The following is a 20659-nucleotide window of genomic DNA, read 5'->3' on the forward strand; positions in this document are numbered from 1 at the left end:
TTTCACTGGGGATTTGCACCAATTTAGTTTGAGCTCATTTATGTGCCTCAGGGATAAAAGAACTTAAAAGACAGTAATACTCAATTTCAGAGTGAAATTCGAAGGTGTTTCCAACTACAGTGTTTGAACTCCTGGTACTTTAAAAATAGTACTGGTGGCCTTTTACCCCTTTCAACAAAAATTCCAGGCTTTGATATGTTTACATGCTTTGCTCTGCAATTTGATATTTTTCACCTGTCTTTCTTAAGATATACTCTGCTGTCCATTACTCATCATTTGGAACTAAAATGAAAACATGGTTGTCGAAGTTCTTTTAAAGAAATAAAACTGTATTGGTAATGACCATGCGGGATTTGAGGGGTGGTTTAGCCTCAGAAATGAAATAGACATTTGTATCATTTACCAAAACTAATGGTTGATGATAAAGCTTTCTTTCCCATCCTGGAGCATATTCACTGGGATCATTATTTCTTTGGAAGTGTTTCATTCGCTAATATGCACTGTTTGGCTGAAAATATATCTTTCATTATGGAGAAGAATTAGGATTAGACCCCAGGGAAAATCTTAGGTTGAAATACCTCCTAATTGTGACTGTTAGATTCTCAAATTGTGATTGGCAGCTCATTTGTGGAGTGGGTCAGGTCCTACAAGGCAAAGGGACAAAGCAGGGCCAAACGTCTCTGAAGTTTCCTTTGAGGAAGTCCTGGTAGGCAGAAGAGTGGTCCTTCAAAGTCCTTGTCCTAATCCTCAGAACCAGAATCCTTGAGCTACACAGCAAAGGGGAGGAGGGGATTACAGTGGCTAATTAGCAGATTTAACCAAAGGGGATTATTCTGGGTTATCCAGGTGGGCCCAGTGTAATCACAAGTCTCCTTAATGGGGGGAGAGGGGGAAGCAGGGAGAGGGTTGGTGATTTGAGAAGAACTCAACCCAGTGTGGCTGGTTTTGAAGATGGAAGAAGGGACCCCGAGCCAAGGAATGCAGGCATCTCTGAAGCTAGAAAGGGCAAGGGAATGCATTTTCTCTTCGCGCCTCCAGAGCGGAACATAGCCCTGCTGACACCTTGACTTAGCCCAGTGACACCCACTTTAGAATTCCAGAGCTATAAGATAATAAATTTGTGCTGTTTTCAGCCACTAAGTCTGTAGCAATTTGTTAACAGCAGCAATAGACAATTAACACAGAGAGTCTTTCCAAACAAAGGCTGACAGACATCCTGGGATTTCATTCAATCATGGGCAACAAAATTCGCAAAGGAATTTTGACACAAGGAGAGACGGAAGACCATTGTCAGGAGCAAAGACTGTTAATAGAGAGTGCTTCTCAGGTTTGGCACCATAAGGGATGGAGGAGAAATATAAATACAACTCATAACCTTACTTGGTATTTATGTCACATCTTATAATTTAAAATGGGTTTCATTTACTATTTCCATTTAACCCTCTCACCAACCCTATGATTTTATTTTTATTATTTTATTATTCCATTCTATAAACAAGAAAACTGGAGCTTAGAGAGTTAACTTTTCTAAAATCAGATAATAGAAAGTAGAAGAGTTGAGATTCACAGATCTGTTTCCAAAATCTAGGTATTTCACTGTTTTGATATCTGTCTTACCTAGAGAACCATTCAAGCAGGAAGTCAATACTTGTAGAGATTGCTCATTATTTAAGGTAATTTCTCTAATAAATAGAGGTTGCAGGGAGAGGTGCAGTTAATACTTTGCAGTGGGCATCCACTCTTTTTATGTCTGTCTCTTGTGAATGTGGAGTCTTCCTGGGATGTACCTGTTGTCGTAAACATCCCTGGCCATCACTGGTGGCTTCTTACCAAACATTTTTGAAGTTCACTGTCCACCATAAACCTAAATTTCACATGTCTAAGTTATAGCTCCACCCCACCTCCCCCACCTTGATCAGACTTCCACCCTATTTCTTTTAAGAATTTTGTTATTAACCTAGTCATCTGAATTCAGCAGCTATAAAAACAGCAACAGCTAATATCTACTGGGAATACATTCTAGTTATTGCGCTAAGCGTTTTAGATGTCATCCACCAAATCCTCCCAGCAACCTTTGAGGAAGGCACAATTATTAACCCTATTTTATAGACAAGGAAATTGAAGCTTATGTTAGTTGCGAAGGGTGACACCTTAGCATCACCTTTAATGACTCATCTCCCTAGCCCTGCATAACTCATGAATCACAGAGTCCTCTCAATCCTCCCTCTGTACTGTTTCATGCATTTGTTGCTTTCTTTCAATGTCCACGGCCACTGGGCCAGTCTTGGTTCCTCTCGACTTACGCCTGAGTTGTTGCCACAGCCCAACATGGTCTCTCTTATTCTATGATCCCCTTCCTTGGATCATTTTAATTAGCTTTGGTCAGACCAAGCCACCTAAACTCTCACCTTTATCTCATCCATTTCCAAGTTCAAACCTTTAAACCAGAGAAGATACATCCAAATATCCCCAAAGGTTATCCTTGGACAGTGTAATGAGGGTACCATTTTTTAAAATTAAATAACTTCACTGCTACTACTGTAGGTTGAAATTATAGGGCAAGAAACATAATAAAGATAAGCAAATATTGTACCCTAGAAGTGTGTTGGTCAAACTTCATTTATTCCAACATTGGGGAGCTTTCACTGGTCCTCTGACCGTTCCAAATATGCAGTTCCATTTTTCAGAAGCAAACTTTTGCATAAAAAATTTATATAAATGTGATCAATGTTACCCTATGTTTATAAGCTTTATTACTGGTAGTAAAACAACAAGTGTGCATGGTAAAAGAAAAACTGAATCAAAATACCACCAAAGGATATAACAATAACAAACTTTTTCTTTCTCTCCCTCCATTGAATAAGATGTTTTGTATTTTCTTCTTTATATTTTCTGAAATTTACAGGCTTTAGCAAGGGACATGTATTGCTTTATAATAGAAAATAGGGCAAATCAAAGCATAATTTTATGTATTTATTTATTTTGGGTCTTTTTAGGGCCACACCCATGGCATATGAAGGTTCCCAGGCTAGGTTGGAGCTACGGCTGCTGGCCTACGCCACAGCCATAGCAACGCAGGATCTGAGCTGTGTCTGTGACCCACACCACAGCTCATGGCAATGCCAAATCCTTAACCCACTGAGCAAGGCCAGGGATTGAACCCACAACCTCATGGTTCCTAGTCGGATTTGTTTCCGCTGCACCATGACAGGAACTCCAAATAAAGCATAATTTTAAAAAAGGAACCAAACTATCAATCATTCTCTGTTACTTATAATATAAAGGCTAATTTTTTTGGATGAGGCTCGGTACAATCTGGCCCCTAAATGCTTTCTAGGCTTATTATATACTCCTGAATACAACCGTTCTGCTTCAGTTAAACTATTTGAACCACCTTTTCCCTGCTGTGTCTCCAATGTGTGTTTTCTCTTCCTGGAATGAACTTCCCCTTCTCTTTTAATATCCCAGTCCAATCTAGCCTAGCGTGCAAGATCTAAGTCAGTTCTACATGCTGCCTTTCCTAAAAAGGAAGGAATCAGTGTGTAGTGAGTATTGAGTGTGGAATGACGTACTCCACTTAGTGCTTTCCTTGGTGTTCACTTGGACCTTACAGCAGCTCTGGATGGTTGGTGTTAATCTTCATTCTACAGATGGGGAAACTAATATTCCCTCCAGTTACAAAGCTGGTATGTGGCAGAGCTGGAATTTGCAGCTGGCTGTCCTGCCCCAGTTCAGAGAGCTCTCATTTTCCCAACTTCTGTAGCACATATCTGAGTAAGCTTGACCAATAATCACAGAAGCACATTCTAAGACAGTGGCATTGCTTGTATTATTATTATTATTATTTTAGGTCCACTCCCGAGGCATATTGAAGTTCTTAGACTAGGAGTGTATCGGAGCTGCAGCTGCTAGCCTATGCCACAGGCATAGCAACACAGGATCTGAGTCTCGTCTGCAACCTGCACCATAGCTCATGGCAACACTGGATCCTTAACCTACTGAGCAAGGCCAGGGATCGAACCCGAGTCCTCATGGATATTAGTTGGGTTCATTACTGCTGAGCCGCAAGAGGAACTCCTGCTTGCAGTATTATTTCGATCTACTTGTACTTAGTATTTGTTTTCTTTATCTTCTCAACAAAACCACCTGTACGAAAACTTGGGTTGAGTTCTAACTTGCGATTTCCTAGGTCAGTGTCTCTGAGCCACCTCTTTAAACTTTCTCAGCCTCAATTTCCTCCACCATAAAATAGGAAAGATAATAACTATACTTAATTCTTCCAGTGGTTATGAAAGTTAAAAACCTGGTATATACCTTGTACAAAAGAGCTGATGTTTCCGTATTTGATTTAACATGGTGATACTATTTTCAAATTCCATTTAATTTTTAGCTTCTTTTATAGTAGTGGTTTGAGATATTCCTAAAAACCAGTGACCGAAAGAGGACTAGACCTTTTTCTTTTAACACATTAAAACACTGACTTTAGTAGGAGTTCCTGTCATGGCGCAGCAGAAATGAATCTGACTAGGAACCACAAGGTTGCCAGTTCGATACCTGGCATTGCTCAGTGGGTTAAGGATCCAGCGTTGTGGTGAGCTGTGATGTAGGTCACAGATGTGGCTTGGATCTGGCATTGCTGTGGCTGTGACGTAGGCCGGCAGCTGTAGCTCTGATTAGACCCCTAGCCTGGGAATCTCCATGTGCGACAGGTGTGGTCCTAAAAAGCAAAAACAAAACAAAACAAAAATCACTGACTTTATATAAATTTAATTTTTAAATTTTATTGAGATATAGTTGATTTACAATGTGTTAATTTCTGCTGTACAGAAAAGTGACTCAGTTGTACATATATATTCTTTTTCATATTCTTTTCTATTATGGTTTGTCATAGGATATTGAATCTAATTCCCTGTGCTATACAATAGGACCTTGTTTATCCATTCTATGTATATGTTAGTTGGTATCTGCTAGTCCCAAACTCCCAATCCTTCCCTCTGCTCCCCCTGACAACCACACATCTGTTCTGTGAGTCTGTTTCTATTTCGTAGATATGTTCACTTGTGTTGTACTTTAGATTCCATGTAAAAGTGATATATGATATTTGTCTTTCTCTTTCTGACTTACTTTGCTTAGCATAATTTCTAGGTCCATCTATGTTGCTGTAAATGGCATTATTTCATTCTTTTTAATGGCATTGTATAAATGTACCACATCTTCTTTATCCATTCATTTGTTGATGGACATTTAGGTTGTTTCCATGTCTTGGCTATGTAAATACTGCTGCTATGAACATAGGGGTGCATGAATCTTTTTGAATTATAGTTTTGTCTGGGTATATGCCCAGGAGTGGGATTGCTGGTTCATATGGCAACTCTATTTTTCAGTTTTTTGAGGAAACTCCACGTTGTTTTCCATAATGAGTACACCAATTTACATTCCTACCAACAGTTTACACAAATTTTTAAAAAAATTTCAATCAACATAGCATTTCACCATTTGGTCAGCATGTCCTTTATCTTGCTATTTAACCAACATTGGACAAGAAGTTTAGTTGCTGGTTAAAGATAGTTTCTAAAGGTAATGCTTACATTTATAAACACGAATGGTATTATTGAATGTTGTCCTTTTTAGACCAGAAAGCCAATGAGAACAGTGAGACCTACAGTTACTTGGAAAATGAAAAAAAATTAAAAAATCACTCTTCTACAAAAACAAACACCATTTTTTCATATTACTTATATCAGAGAAAAAAAGGATATCACTGTATTCATTCCAATTATTTTCTTTTAGAGTCAGATGAAAAGCAAAATTCACAAAATTTTTCTAGCCTTTTATTTATTGACCTTCCTCCCTACCCCACCATCATTTATAAAAGAACTCTTCAGCCTGTTGAACGATACGTAATTCTAATGTTAGAAATGAGAATTCTTTTATTCTGATATTTTATTTCAGTTATTAAAAGACTCATCAAAACAACCTTGACAAAAACTCCAAATGTGTGTTGTACGTGATACTGAAAATAAAGTTTGGGCTGTAGGTAGCAAAAGTCTACCTGCAGCTCTCCTGAGATTGCCACTGAGAAATTCCCACTTCTCCAGGTACTTCCCGAAGACCTGTTGGTTATGAATTGTTTGATTAAAAGAAAACAAACAGGCTGGTTATCAGGTCTTTAGGATCTTTGCAGGGTTGAAACATCTGACACCTGCCTGTAGCTGGGTAGGATCCTTTCATTCTGCTCCTAAGAGTCAAGCTCCTTGAAAGAGTAGTTTGTACTCAACTATCTCCGTTTTCTTCCTTTCTTCTCATTCTCTCTTCCACTCACTGCACTCTTGCCTCTGCAAGATTGTCTCTGGTGAAACCACCCTCTCCACAGTCACTCAATTGCTAAATCAAAGGAAGGCTTTTTAGACCTTATCTTCTCTGAGCACTAACTTGCTATAAACACTCTCTGCTCAAAACTCTCTTTTCTTGGCTTTCTGTACCAGCCATGCCCAATGCTTTTCTTTCTACCATTCTGGGTGTCCACACTCTTGACTCAATCCTGGGATTACCTCACGTTTTGAAAACCTTTGCCAAGTTGATAAATAAAAAATCATCTAGTTCTTGTAACTTATTGTGTCTCTTTACATATTTGCCACACCCACAGATCAGATATACACTGATAACAGTGGTGGTGGTGGTGTTTATTCTCTCTTGGTTGTATGTCTTAATTTGACATTGAGGTTTTCCATCTCTTTCAGAGCTGGGATTGTATGCTTTTGAACCCCTTTACTTCCTCCTTCCTTTCATTTCCTTATGAAGAGCATGTGTTTAATTTAATTGGATGAAATTGAACACTTCATTTCCATTAGACTTTTAAGCCCTATACTTGGTCCAGGTTCTTTGTAAACCCTCCATTGAGGAGCATGGAGCATTGTACTGAAAGATGGGAGACATTTCTAATCCCAGTTTAGCCCCTAACTAGCTATGCATTCTTGGGCAAGCCGCTTAACCTCTCTGGAACTTTGCCTTCTTATTTGTAACGTGAATAGGGAGTTCCTGTTGTGGCTCAGTGGTAGCAAACCCAACTAGTACCCATGAAAATGCGGGTTTGATCCCTGGCCTCGTTCAGTGGGTTAAGGATATGCCATTGCCATGAGCTGTGGTATAGGTTGAAGATTCGGCTCCAATCTGGTGTTGCCGTGGCTGCAGCTCCAATCTGATGCTCCAATTTGACCCCTAGCCTGGGAACCTTCATATGCAGATGCAAACTCAAAATGGTAAATAAACAAATACATAAATAAGTGAAATCTTTGATATCTTCTAGTTCTCTCATCACAGAGGTAAAATTTTCTTCCATAAACTTCCTTCAGAGAAAAACTCTTGGAATATTCCCTCCTATTCTGCCAAAAGTACTGCTTTCCTCCAACACAGTGTCACCTATTTGAGGCAGAACTTGCTTACTTCCAGAACTGTGATTTGTTTGTATGGTACCATGAGCCCTAGGAGAATAGTAGCAGCAACTATCATCCAAAAAACAGAGCCAAGACTTTTAAAAAATTGTTTTATTGGAGTATAGTTGACTTACAATGTTGTATTAGTTTCAAGTATACAGCAAAGTGAGTCTATATATATATTTCCCTGTGCTATACAGCAGGTCCTTGTTAACTATAGGACAAGGACCCATATTTTATATTTTATAGATAAAATAGTTATCTATTTTATATATAGTAGTGTGTATATGTTTAGTAACCATATATTTGATCTTGAAATCACATAGCCAAGACCTAAAGGTAAAGTAGGTCCTGTTTGTTTTTTGTGTGCGTATTGGTAAAATGCCTTGAGAATCCATCGAAAGCTAGGGATACACTCACGGAAAAAATAATATATATAATAGTAATAGTATATGTAAGCATATACGCACAAAATTTTAGGGGCCTCCTAGACTATCTGAAGCCCATCCATGTACTCCCTAGGAATCCATGAATCCTAGGCTAAGAACAATTGATTTGGAGACATTAAAAAGGTCCCTAAAGATTAACCAAATTATTAAAAGTGCTTCCTTCTCAACAACCTAAATGTCCATCAGCAGAGGAATGGATAAAGAAGATGTGGTACATACATACAATGGAATATTACTCAGCCATAAAAAATGAAACACTGCCATTTGCAGCAACATGAGTGGACCTAGAGATTATCCTGCTAAGTTAGACAGTGAAAGACAAACTTCATATGATATCATTTATATGTGAAATCTTAAAAAAGGATATACGTGAACTTATTTGCAGAACAGAAACAAACTCACAGACTTTGAAAACAAATTTGTAGTTACCAAAGGTGACAGGAGAGGGATGGCCTGGGGGTTTGGGATGGGCATATGCACACTGAGGTACATGGAATGACTGGCCAACAGGGACCTGCTGCATAGCACAGGGAAATCCACCCAGTATTCTGTGATAATCTATATGGGAAAAAATCTGAAAAAGAATGGAGGTGTATACCTGTATAATTGAATGACTTTGTTATGGAGCAGAAATTATCACAACATTGTAAATCAACTACAATAAAAGTTTTAAAAATGGGGAAAAAAGTGTTTCCTTCCTATTGGAAAAGGGAGCTGCTAAATTAAATAAGTGTTTATAAAATATTATTAAGACTCTCTTCAAAACTAAACTATTATGCGTACTTCTAAATATCTTCTTCATAAATCAGGTCATGTGTTAACCTGCTTAAATCTTTCAGAGTAGAATGCAAATTCCTTACCATGCAATTATAAAGTCCTGTATGGTCTGGCTCCTGCTCACCCTCGTTTTATACTTTTGAGCCCCCGAGGGCCTCCCTTTTGCTCTGGGAACACATGGACTCTCTATTATGTCCCTCTGTTTCTGTTGAACAGTCTCGGAGTGACCTGCTGCCTCTGCCAAGACCCGGCCCTGATTGCCACCCTTCAGGTCTCAGTTCCAATGCCCCGCCCTCCTCCGATGAATGCCTCCCCCAGTTACCCTCACTCATTTGCTGTCACAACACCCACTTTTTCTCCTGTAGAGTTGATCTTGTCACAGCCCTGGCTGTTGTTTTGAATCTTCTCTCCCCACTAGAACATTAGTTCCATGATAACTATATTCCCAGAACGAGGGATGGATTGAAACCTGAAGAGGGTCTAAGCATTAAGATTATGGTGCTCCATCCACCTTCATCTTTAATTCTAGCTAGAAAACTTGGTGCTCCTCCCTCACATTTAACTCTGAAAGCAATACTACACTGTACCCTTACAGGTACTGAAACAAAAATAGCTTCTTTTTAGATTATCTGATTGTAAGACCTTAGAGCCCCTGCTTTGCTGGTGTCCTAAGTATGTGAGCTCTTTGTCCACCTTTGGGGAATCTAGCACTTACTCCATCCTTTAGACATACTGGAAGCAGTTTTAGGTTAAGGATGCCTATGCCTACCAAAAAAAACTTGCTGTGGTTTTGATAGGCATTGTCTTAATCTGTTAATCCATTTGAGAAAAACTGACCTATTTACTCTATTGGGTCTTCCAATCCATGGATATAGAAAATCACTCCCATTATTTAGGTTTTATTTATTTCATCAGCATTTTATAATTTTCAGCAAGCAGATCCTGGACATAGTTTGTTAGATTTATATATACCTAAATATTTCATATTCTTCGAGCAATTGTACCAGTAGTGTTTCAACTTTGTTCCTACCTGTGTGTTGTTGGCAGATGTAGAAGCTCTTTCAGTAGAACACGGAGAAAGTTCCTTTTGAGTGAAGTAAATGTGTTCAATGCTTACTTGCTGGACTAGTAACAAGCTATTTATCCTAACATCCATGTACTTCTGTAACATGCCTCTAAATCTCAAATTTAGCCTTGTTCTTTATTGCGACACCCCAACCTCCACTACTATTAGAAGGGTCTACTCGTCCCTCATCTGAACATCCCTTGTCCATTCCATCTCGATGTCTCTGCTTCTGCCATTTCCCTTCTAGAAGAGTCTCTTCACTGACCCCTCTTCCCCCAAATTAAAGCTTAACTATCCTCCACGGATGAGGTCAAAGCCCTTTAGGAGATGCCTTCCTTGACAACCCCAGCCTACCTGGCTCCTTTGCTCCACAGAACTCTTAACCAATATTGCATGCCACTCAATTATTAACTTCATTTGTAATTAGTTTTAATCAATGTCTTGTTTCCCTAATTAGATGATATACACTGGGGAGGCTTCCATAATAGCTATCATAGCACCACATACATGGAAGACACTCCAATTTCATTGTATAAATGAAGAAAGGAGAGAGAGGCTTCAAGATGTGCCAGGGTAAGGCGGCTGGAGCTGTAGCATGTAAAGAGAACTCGAATTCTTGTGGAGTCTTTTATGCTGGCAAGATCCCTGCTAGGACAAGGATTTTTTCTCTTCCTTCCTTCCCCCAAATCCCAACTCCTCCAGCTGAGCAGATTGGAGATGCAGATCCTCCTCAACTACCCTTTAGAATCTGTTCTAAACAGCAGGACTGTGGTCAGTCGATTATCAGAGCTTTCCTGGAAGAGCACAAGCAGTAACAGCCCGTGGCCACCAGAGGACAGGGCGCAGGGAGCGATTGCTTCCCCTCCATAGAAGTCTTAAAAGAGGTCAAATCTATGGCCTTCAGGCTTCAGTGACTGCCTGATGTGCTCAGCGCATTCCCATCTCCAGGTGGACTCCTTTTTCTCCTCTAAAACATGGGCTGGAAGCTCCTAGAGGCTTACCCTAATACTAACCTGAAATGATTATAATAGCAAATGCACTTTAGCTGCACGATTTAAAGGCAGAAAGGGAGTATGGAGATGTTTCAGCTTTCTCACTCCAAACCTGCTTTTCAGTTCTTTTGCCAATTAAACAAGCAAACAAAAAGCCCCTGGAAGTGTCCAAACAGACATTTCCGAACAAAGATGACTTTCGGGACCAAGGTCCCAAATTGAGTACATTGCAAATGGAACACTTGAGGAGATACACTATTCCTGCCTACAAATTCTGGCTCCTGGAGCAGTTCACTCGCAGTGTGCTTTTCCGTCATTAATCACATCTTTGTTATGTGATATCCACGTGAGTACTTCTCAGTTGAAGCAGCTTCATGCTCAAATGCTCAAAGAACACTAGAATAAAGATCTGATTGTCCTAGTCAGTGATTCCAAGTCCTGGATTGTCACCACCTCAGGTCTCTAGTTTCCCCAAGTGTGTAATGTAGTTTCAAAACAAAGCTATTTTAATTAGTCCAAATTTAAAAATGCACGAAGTGTGTGAAGTTAAATCAATGGGGTCTTGCACCTCTCAAGAGGCAGTGAACCTCTGTTTTGATTTCAAGATGATTCTGTGCTGCCCGATATAGAACATACCTCTAAAGAGCATTTTAGGCTGCTCATTCCCATTACATTTGTAAATAGGAAATGTTGAGTAAATTTAATCAAAGTAAAATAATGAATATTAGGAGCATTCAGGTGGGGGCTTTCAATGACAGACACAGAGAGGCAGCTGAGTGCCTGACCACCTGAATGTGATTTTTCTTAAAGTACCTGTTACTTCTCTTTCCTAAGAGACGGCGGTGCCCTGCATTTTGGGTTTTTAAAGAGCGATTGTAATTCTCTCAAATCATTGTTTGCGTTTCTTCACGCTGGGGAGGCAGCTGGAAACAGCCCAACCAGGAGGAAAAGGTTCTGCTCCTCGCTGGCGTGGGGGGTGGGGGATGCGACCCTGAAATACCTGTTGGGGCGCGGCGCTAAGGCGCGCGGCCGAGACCAGGCAGGGAGGTCGGGGTTCGGGGCCCCCGGGGGCGGCGGGCACGCGGGCGCGGAAGGAGGAGGCCGCGGGTCCGCCTCCCCCAGCCGCCCGGCTCCTCCCAGCGGCGCCCGCGGAACCTGCCCCGGAGCCGCCGGGCCCCGGAACGGAACGTGACCCGTCCCCTCCCCGAGCGGCCGCGACCAGGCGCCGAGCCCCGCTCCGGACTTGGGCGGGCGGGCGCGCGGCCCCGCCCGGCGCCCACCGCCCTGCCCTCGCCTGTCTCCTCCTTTCCCCGGGGCTCCGCTGAGTTCATTCACTGGGATTGGTTTCAAGTGACGCCATCTCTTTATTTTTAAACCAATGACCTCATCCGCGCTTGAAGTTTCCTGACCAGCGACTCTTTCTCTTTTCCCCCACCCCCACCCCACCCCCCCCGCCTTTCCCCCTCTTTCTGGGTGTCCCTGTTTGGGGGGCTCTGATCAGTTTTCAAACGACTATCATCACCTCTCCCTGCCCCCGCCGCCCCCCCCACCTCCCCAGGTTCCTCACCCCTTTCAGCAGTGTTTTTTCAAGGCTGATCGGGGGTGGGGGGGAGAGAAAGAGTGAAGAAAAGTTGCAAACTTCTCCTCGCTTCCTAAGCCTCCCGCCCCCACCCGCCCCTCCGAGCAGGAGAAGATAATATAGTGAAAAGAAGAGGAGGAGGAGAGCGCGACGGGACGGACGCGAGCAGGAGCGCAGCCGCCCTCCCGGCTCCGCCGCGGCGCCTCGCAGGTCCGGGAGGCGAGGGGGCCCCGCGGGGAGACGCCGTGACAACTTTCATTTCCCCCCCGAGAGAGCCGGGAGGTCGGTAGCTCCCCAAGTAAGTGGCCGCGCGGACGGCGGGGTGGGAGGGCGCGGGGCCGGGCGCCCGCCGCGCCGGCAGCATGGACGCTCCTTCGCGCGCCCCGGCTGCTCTGCCCTCCCGGCGGCCGGGCCCGGGTCGGCGGGCGGGCGGGCGGGGTGGGGGCGACCGCGGCCCGGAGCGGCGCGCGCGTGGGAAGCTGGGGGGGGGGGACGAGGGGGGCCGCGCGGGGAGGGGGCGGGGGACGGCGCGGGGACTGGGGCCGAGCGGCCGGGTCCCGCCGCCAGGAGCCGCCGGCGGTCGCGGTCCCTTCGCGGGCGAAGCCGCTCGCTTCCAGGCGCGACTGTTACACAACACGCCTGCCAAGTGGGGCCCCGGCCTGACGGTTCCCATTATCCCCAACTCGCCCTGGGTGTAAGCAGCGGGGCCACCTGGGTGGTGACGGGGCCGCTTTCTTCCACCAACTCGCTTTTCATGCGCTGCCCCCGCCCTCCTACACAGGCAGGGTGTTGGGGGCTCGGTGTGCCAGTGACTTCTTTATTTACACTAACCCTAAAACGTGAGAAAGGAAAAAGCCCGGGGAGACAACCGAGGGTCTGTGTATCGAGTGTACTTTTCATGTAATGAAACACCGGGGAGGAAAATATTTGTGCAAGACTGAAGATTTCAGGTGCTGCCGGGCTTATTTCCTTTAAAACTTCAACAATAACAACCTGGGAATTAACTTGAGAAAATATAAGGAGATCTTAAAATGAATGGATATGGCAAAATCCTGAAGAAGTTTCTCAACCGTCCGCTGCAAAGATCCTAAATAAAATCCCCAGTGCCTCGAATCGTTTGGAGAAAGCACACCTCCATCCAGCCTGTGATGAATAAAGTGGAGAGGAAAAACCTGTTACATAATCTCATTTGCCCGGGGGTTTGCAGTGCCGTCCCCTTGCATCAAGGGGAAGTGAGTTAAGATGCAGGGTGTTTTAAACTCTCTGAAGTTTTTATTTACCCAGTGTTCTGGCTGCCACTTCTGCTTTAAAAGATTATAAGTAAATACTCTGCTCTTACAAGGGAACCAAACCTATCAAACCTGTTTAGAAAATGACCAGGTATGTTTCTTTGCTTTCTTTCCGGGCTGTTTGTGTGTGTGAAATTTACCATCCATGAGAGACCTTATGACTAGTATTTGGGGAACTTAGACTGTCAGATCTTTAAGCCACTCATCTTTAAGTGCACGTTAAGTGACAACTGCTTCCTCAGAGGATTTATGCTATTCCGAACCACATCAAGAGCAAAGATTTTTGAAGTTAAGGTAAATTTTTAAAAGGAGCGAATTCTTACCAATGGAATCAGTCACTTGTGAATTATTTACTTTTCCTTGAGAATCCTGTATTTTGGTGGACAGACAGCTTGGGAGGCTGTAGTTAATTGAGACTTGTGGAATTCTGGTTTTGGTGAAGGTAGCAACCTGGAAAAGGTAAATTGAAAAACTAAGAGCTTGGGAGTTAGGTATTTTAGTCAAAACGTGACTAGGCACTGTGAAAGTTTTTTTTGTTTTTGTTTTTGTTTTTTTTGTATAAGTAAAGTTCTGGAATTTAAGTGAGTTTGATAACTGTGTGAAATCTTGTTGTTAAAAAAACATTGGGGGCAGTTAACATGTTCATGTAAAAAAATCAGCCCCAAAGTTGGTTTTAGGTAAAATGTACTTATCAAAGTTCTATATGGGGGAAAAAGGTAAAAATGAGTTTATTCTGAATTCTGCTGGTATGGTGAATAACATGAAAAAAAAAAAAAGTAGATTGAAGCACTGTAAACCTGCATTCAGATGTAAAAATAATTGAATACCTGTAAACTAGTCATGTAAAATTGAGGATTTGGGATCTCTTTGGCCAAAAGCTTAATGGGAGTAACTGAAAAGGGGGCAAAAGAGAAGATCCTGTTAACCCAGTTCTTTTCCTTTTTCTTAAACATTAGAAACTCTTTTGTGGAAGTGAGGCTGAGATCAAGTCTGAGATGAGTGCAGAGTTTAGGCTGGGGTCATTGGAAGGGCCAGGGTTGGTGTTTTGATGTTCTTTTCTATAAATGCCTGTATTGGGAATTTAAATTCCATAGATTTTCTGGCCTATGGGATTACATGTTGAGGAAGCTCACTTACATAGCTGTTCAAAATTAATGTTTTTCTACTTTTCAGCCAATCATAATAGCCCACTAAATATAATTTGCTAGAATTACCGGTGTAATTTATCCTTGAAACCCAACTTTTCCTGGAGAATTAAAAAAAAAAAAAAAAAAAAAAAAAAAAGGCAGCGTTTTCTATCCTGTGTTATTTGGACTAAAAATTCACTGGACGTTTAATGTTTTTGAAATGCTTTGCTCTCTCAAGCCAATGGTACTTTAAATTCAAGAAGTAAATTAATATAGGGTAAGCTAATTTGGATCAGAAGCCCAAGAACAGGGAGGAAATCAATCAGGGGAAACAGAAACCAGATTTTATGACAGTTTTTCAACAGATTGAAAAACTAGTTAAAAAGGCTTCATAGGAAAAACCACAGTTGATGCTTGATTGGCTTTTTTTTTTTTAAATTAACTGCATCAAAAATTTAAAACCAAGGCATATATCCACCATAGTAAAAGAAAATGTTACTAATGGTGGCTCAAGCAAACACATAATTATAAAAGTAAATCTTGCCCAAAGCCACATAGGATATATTCCAAAGCCAGATGTCAAAGTTTTTCTGATTTTCTTGTGGACAATCTGATATTTTTGTACATTTCATTTAGCCCAGATGGCCAAGGGTTGGTTGGCTTTGTGAAGGAAGGTTCATAAAGTTTGGCCACCTTTAAAGGAGCAGGCTCAGGCTTTAAGAAGAGAGTCAGTCTCATACACTGAGACTGGGAGAAAGGGAGTTTGAAATTTAATCAAGTAAATGACTGGAGGATATAGGAGTGGCTTGGAAAGGAGGCTCTAAAGTAGATTAACAAGAACAGGTACAGAGAAATAGTAAAAGCTTGCCTGAGCCATGATTGGTGAAAAAGGAAATGGGATACATCTTGACATGAAAGGGAAAAAAGGCATAAAAAGGAAAAATACCCTCCAACAGGTACCTCAGCAGCAGGAAAAGAGTAATGAAGGTTCACCTTCTTGATTGGAGTTAGATACCTCATGAGAGGTATCATCACAGTCGAAAGATTTTTGAGCAAAAATTAATCTTGGCAGAGGGGGATGGATAAAGTAATTTATGAGCAGACGTTATAATTATGTATATCAGAATGTAAAACTTGAAATTGCCAAAGATGAATTTTAAAAGGGGGACCCACTGCAGTTGCAAAGGGAGGGATAGGTTATAAAAAGTTGACACTACTAATTAAATTGATTTCTGGATTAACTGCAGATACGTATGCATCAAGCAGATCATTTATTAGTGGTGTGTTATTTACACAGCCTTTTGGTGGATACCAAAAGTTAGGGACACAGGTCCATGCCTTTAATGAGGATGATAAGAATTTTAAGGGTGCTACATACATATGTAAATATAAGCAATTATCAGACAGCGGGGAAGGGCCAAATTCTTGGTGTGAAGGAGAAAGAGATTGGGGGATGGGCGAGGTAATCTTCCTAGAGGTAACAGAATTTGACCCTGGCTTCAAAGGATGGTTAACAAGGATATGGAGGAAAGGAAGTGGGGAAGGTCCAAGGTGGGGGGGGGGCATTCATCCATTTCTTCATTCAGCAAATTTATTTGGAACCTCTGCTATTAGACACTGTTCTCTTAGTGGGGATAGAGTGGAAAGAAGAGTTTTTGGCCTTATGGAATGTACGTTCTGGTGGGAGAAGACAGAAGAACATTAAACAAGTAAATACTCCATGGAAAATCTGATGTCAGAGTGATGTGGAGATAAGTCATGATCAGGGTCAAGGAAATTACAGCGTGCTAGTTATAGTCCCACTTATTCTGTGAATGACCTGTTTTGCCTATGATATCCTGGCGAATAGTGTTAATGATTTAACTTTTTAATTTTTATTTGCCATCCAAACCAATTTGGAAAGAAGTCTACCCTTTAATTGACTTCATCTTTAACCTGTTTTTTTTTTTTTTTTTTTTAAAGAAACTTACGTAATACTTTGTAGACTGAAGCCTTCAGGCTTGGAGTTTTTAACTTCTTGTTATCTTCAGTTCTGCTGCTGCTGTTTGCTAAGAACCTCGTGTTTTTGCAGTGAGGTTAGTGTCTTTGTTTACAGGGTACTTAGAGTTGTGAGGTATTGGGCTGTGTTCTTAGATTAGATTCCCCATTAGAAATGATAGTCACAGCAGTGCTATAAAGTGGAGCTAAACTCCAAGGGCAGTTTGTTTGGATGGGACCTTGTATGAGGGCACAGAAGACAAAAGATGTACAGAAAGTATAGGTAAGCTCTTTAGCTTAGTTACCAGAAAGGCAGGTAAAGGATGACACCCCTCCTAGTCTCGTCCACATGTTGCAGGAATCATATGGTAAATTTGGGCAGCATTGTGCTCTGTGTGCATAATGATTTTTTTCCTTACAGATTGGTAGGGCAGTCAGTAGCCTCACTGGAAATATTATCTTAGAATTGTTACTGTTTTTCTGCAGAGAGTAGAAAACCTGAGGCAGACATGTCAGTTCTGAAATGGGGAAGTCTGGCTTCTTACTGTGGTTATCTGACTGCCAGGTTTTGTTGTTGTTGAGAAGATGTCTTACAAAGTGTCAGCTGAAAGTTTCTTGCTGACTCTTACACGTTTTTGAACATATTTATGAAATACTTCTCAAGCGCTCTGTGTTTTCTCCTCTGCTTTTTCTGTATTTTTTAACTTAAAAAAAAGTGTGTAGGTGAAATTAAGATAAAGGATTCCAAGAAGGATTTGTATTGGGTGTGTGCGCCTATGGAACCTCATCTCTTGCAAATTTCTCTGCATGCACCTAACCAGTTTTCATCTACAGTACATTCTGACACGCTTGGGATAACCCTATGGCAAAGAAAACAATGTTCTTTAGCATTCTCTTGGTTTTCCTTCTAAATTAAATACTCTGTTTAATAAAGAATGAATTGTAGTTACAAATGCTTGGGTCCGTGATGTGCGTGATAAAATCTACTGTGATGTGTACTCTTCAAAAATACTTGGGAAAGACAGCAGAACTCAGGTTTGTTTTAATGTCTGGGCGAAGGACAGGCCGAACTGCAGTTGATAGGAAAAAGATGTGCTGTAAATTATAATGGTATAGGGCAAGGTAATTACTATTAAACAGCTCCTTTCTTCCCCTTAAAATTAGTGGGGAAAGTCCTGTGTGGAGAAGTACATGCTGCTTATTGTTTCATTGTATGAATTACAAAAACACAACAACCTATGCTCATGTCCTAGGATAGTGCCTGGTAGAGGTGGCTTTTGGTAAGTTTGCGGAACAAATTGAATTCTCACAAACTGTTGCTTTTGATGATGGCTCCATTCTGTCTCAAGCTTAGAGCACTGTTTTTTGAGCTTGGAGCTGAAACCTGCAGAGGGTTGCCTTCCAGCCTTGGGCACAGGGCTTGTTTGAGCCTTTAGAACCTGGACCCTGACCTCACCTCCAGCCTGCCCGACCCTGTGGCTGACCTGACCTCATCATTTCCGAAATGGCAGGTGGTGGTTTCCTACAGTTCCTTCCCTTCCCGAGCAGCTAAGCTGTGGCCTCTTCTGGACACTGCTCAGAAATACTGAAGTGTCCCCAGTCTGGCTTCTTTTGTAGTGGGTTCCTCTTGTTTATTTTTGTTTGTTCTTTTGTTGAGGGAGAAGCACATTTCTCAGGAAAATAGTTCTTGACTTTGTTTTGTAAACTGTGCATGGTATATAAAGCATGCTATTATTTCCTCTTCCTTCCTAGCTTTAGCTAAAAATCTTGTATTCACTTGTAAATGAACTGGTAAGAATGATATTTTGATGATACAAAAGGCTGAAAACAAAACTTTTTTGGAGACAATTAGGAAATCGAAACATGGAATGTGTATTAGATGATATGTAAGAATTATAACTGTAGAGTTTTTAATCTATATTAATGGTATTGTGGTTATGTTAAAAAATTCTCAGCTGTTAAAGTTACATGTGGAAATATTTATAGGAAATGATGCCTCGTCGTTGTTTTTAAAGAATTCAGGATAGGGAGTTCCCTGCTGGCCTAGTGGGTTAAGGATTTGGTGTTGTCATTGCTGTGGCTCAAGTTTGATCCCTGACCTGGGAACCTCTGTATGCCATAGGCATGGACAAAATAATAAATAAGTGAAAATTATAAAAATAAAAAATTTAGGATAGGCACAGGCACTAATGGGAAATTTAAAAATATTGGCAGATTTTTTATACTTGTTGAAGGTACATTGGGGTTTGTTACTATTTTCTGTACGTTTGTGTGTATTTGGAAATATCCATAATAATTAGTTAAAATGCATTACCAATTATAGCTGTAGAGGATGAAATTTAATGTAGTAAAATTATGTGGTGGACATTTGAGCAAATTGACTAATCAAAAATTCTCCACTTTTCTATAAGTTCTGCTTTTAGTGAACAGATTTTAAGAATAAGGATTTTGTGGAAATGTGGTCACAAGATTAAAATTCTCTTTGAGATGTGGTAATGTTAATTTCCTCTTTTGTCTTTTATCTTCAGGGCAAGATAAGAGTTGCCCATTTCACAGATGAGGAAACTAAGATCTTAGAGAGACTAACTAGTTTATGCCAATCCCTCAGCAAGTAAGAAGTGGCAGTGGGACTGGAGCCGAGACCTTGACTCATTCTCAGGTGCCCATTCTCTTTTCTACACATACTTCTTTTTGTTTTTGTTTTTTTTTTTTTTTTTTTGTCTTTTTGCCATTTCTTGGGCCGCTCCCGTGGCATATGGAGGTTCCCAGGCTAGGGGTCGAATTGGAGCTGTAGCTGCCAGCCTACGCCAAAGCCACAGCAACACAGGATCCGAGCCGAGTCTGCGACCTACACCACAGCTCACGGCAACGCCGGATCATTAACCCAGTGAGCAAGGGCAGGGATTGAACCTGCAACCTCATGGTTCCTAGTCAGATTCGTTAACCACTGCGCCACAAAGGGAATTCCTACACATACTTCTAAGTGCTCTTTTCTGTGGTGTTAAAAGCCAGAGGTTTTTGAGCATTTTGGTGTCAGGACACTTTTGCCTTCTTAAAAATGATCAAGGCCCCAAAAGAGTTCCTGTTTTGGCTCAGCAGGTTAAGAACCCGACTAGTGTCCATGAGGATTCGGGTTTAATCCCTGGCCTCTCTCAGTGGGTTAAGGATCCACGTTGACATGAGCTGTGTTGTAGGTGGCAGACTTGGCTTGGATCTGGTATGGCTGTAGTGTAGGCTGCAGCTGCAGCTCCAATTTGACCCCTAGCCTAGGAACTTCCACATGTCACAGGTGCAGCCCTTAAAAAAAAATTTATCAAGGCCTCAAAGATCTTTTGTTTATGTTGACTATATCTAAACACTATTTGACCTATTAGAAATTAAAACTGGGAAATGTTTACAGTACTTATTTAAAAATAACAAACTTGTTAAGAGTTAACATAAATAGCATAGTTTTAGGAAAAAGGTATTCCAAAACAAAAAATGCAGTGAGAGGCATGAGATGATTTTACATTTTGCCACTCTCCCTAATGGATTGCTTAGTAGAAAACAGCTGGATTTTCATAACTGCTTTTTATAGTCAGTCTGTTGTGATATGTTTTGTTTGAAGTATAGGAAGAAAATCCGGCTATACATAGTATTTCAGTGTCTTCTTCATGTAGTTGTGAATATTCTTTGATGTTTCAAAACCCAGCAAGCAGTGGATTCTTAGGGGTTAGTCGCAATGTTGAATCTGAAACCTTATTAATGAATTCCTTGTACTCTAACGTAAACGTCTATTGGTCCATCTTGCACTTTGGATGGATCTTTCATCTGTGTGTGATTTTATAACATCGTACATTGGTCATTTGAAAAATAATGATTTACTGAGTTCTGTAGATCTTTCAAATATTTGACTCATTTGATTACACAGTATTTGACAAACCACATTCATTAATATGACCATTAACCTTATCCAGAAAGTCTCTAAGAA

General features: G+C 41.2%; 1 protein-coding gene across 12 annotated transcripts in view; it reads left to right on the plus strand.

The window, feature by feature from the left end:
• Nucleotides 1-20659, plus strand: part of DUSP16 (dual specificity phosphatase 16) — a 209326-nt gene that overhangs the window by 105282 nt on the left and 83385 nt on the right. For 4 of the 12 annotated variants that reach the window (XM_084956724.1, XM_084956730.1, XM_021092340.2 and 1 more), the window contains exons 1-2: nt 12426-12594; nt 19218-19348. The exons of 1 other annotated variant lie outside the window; for it this stretch is intronic. The gene's annotated coding sequence lies outside the window, so the exon portion shown is untranslated. Of the gene's footprint in view, nt 1-12425; nt 12595-16674; nt 16788-19217; nt 19349-20659 lie in introns of those variants that run through there. 7 more of the 12 variants (XM_084956726.1, XM_084956722.1, XM_084956729.1 and 4 more) reach the window with 3 other exon arrangements.

Source organism: Sus scrofa, chromosome 5, assembly GCF_054392235.1.
Source record: "Sus scrofa isolate SSC_HxYL_T2T_F1_AM1 chromosome 5, Sscrofa_HxYL_maternal_Yorkshire_Landrace_v2.0, whole genome shotgun sequence".
Classification (NCBI taxonomy): domain Eukaryota; kingdom Metazoa; phylum Chordata; class Mammalia; order Artiodactyla; family Suidae; genus Sus; species Sus scrofa.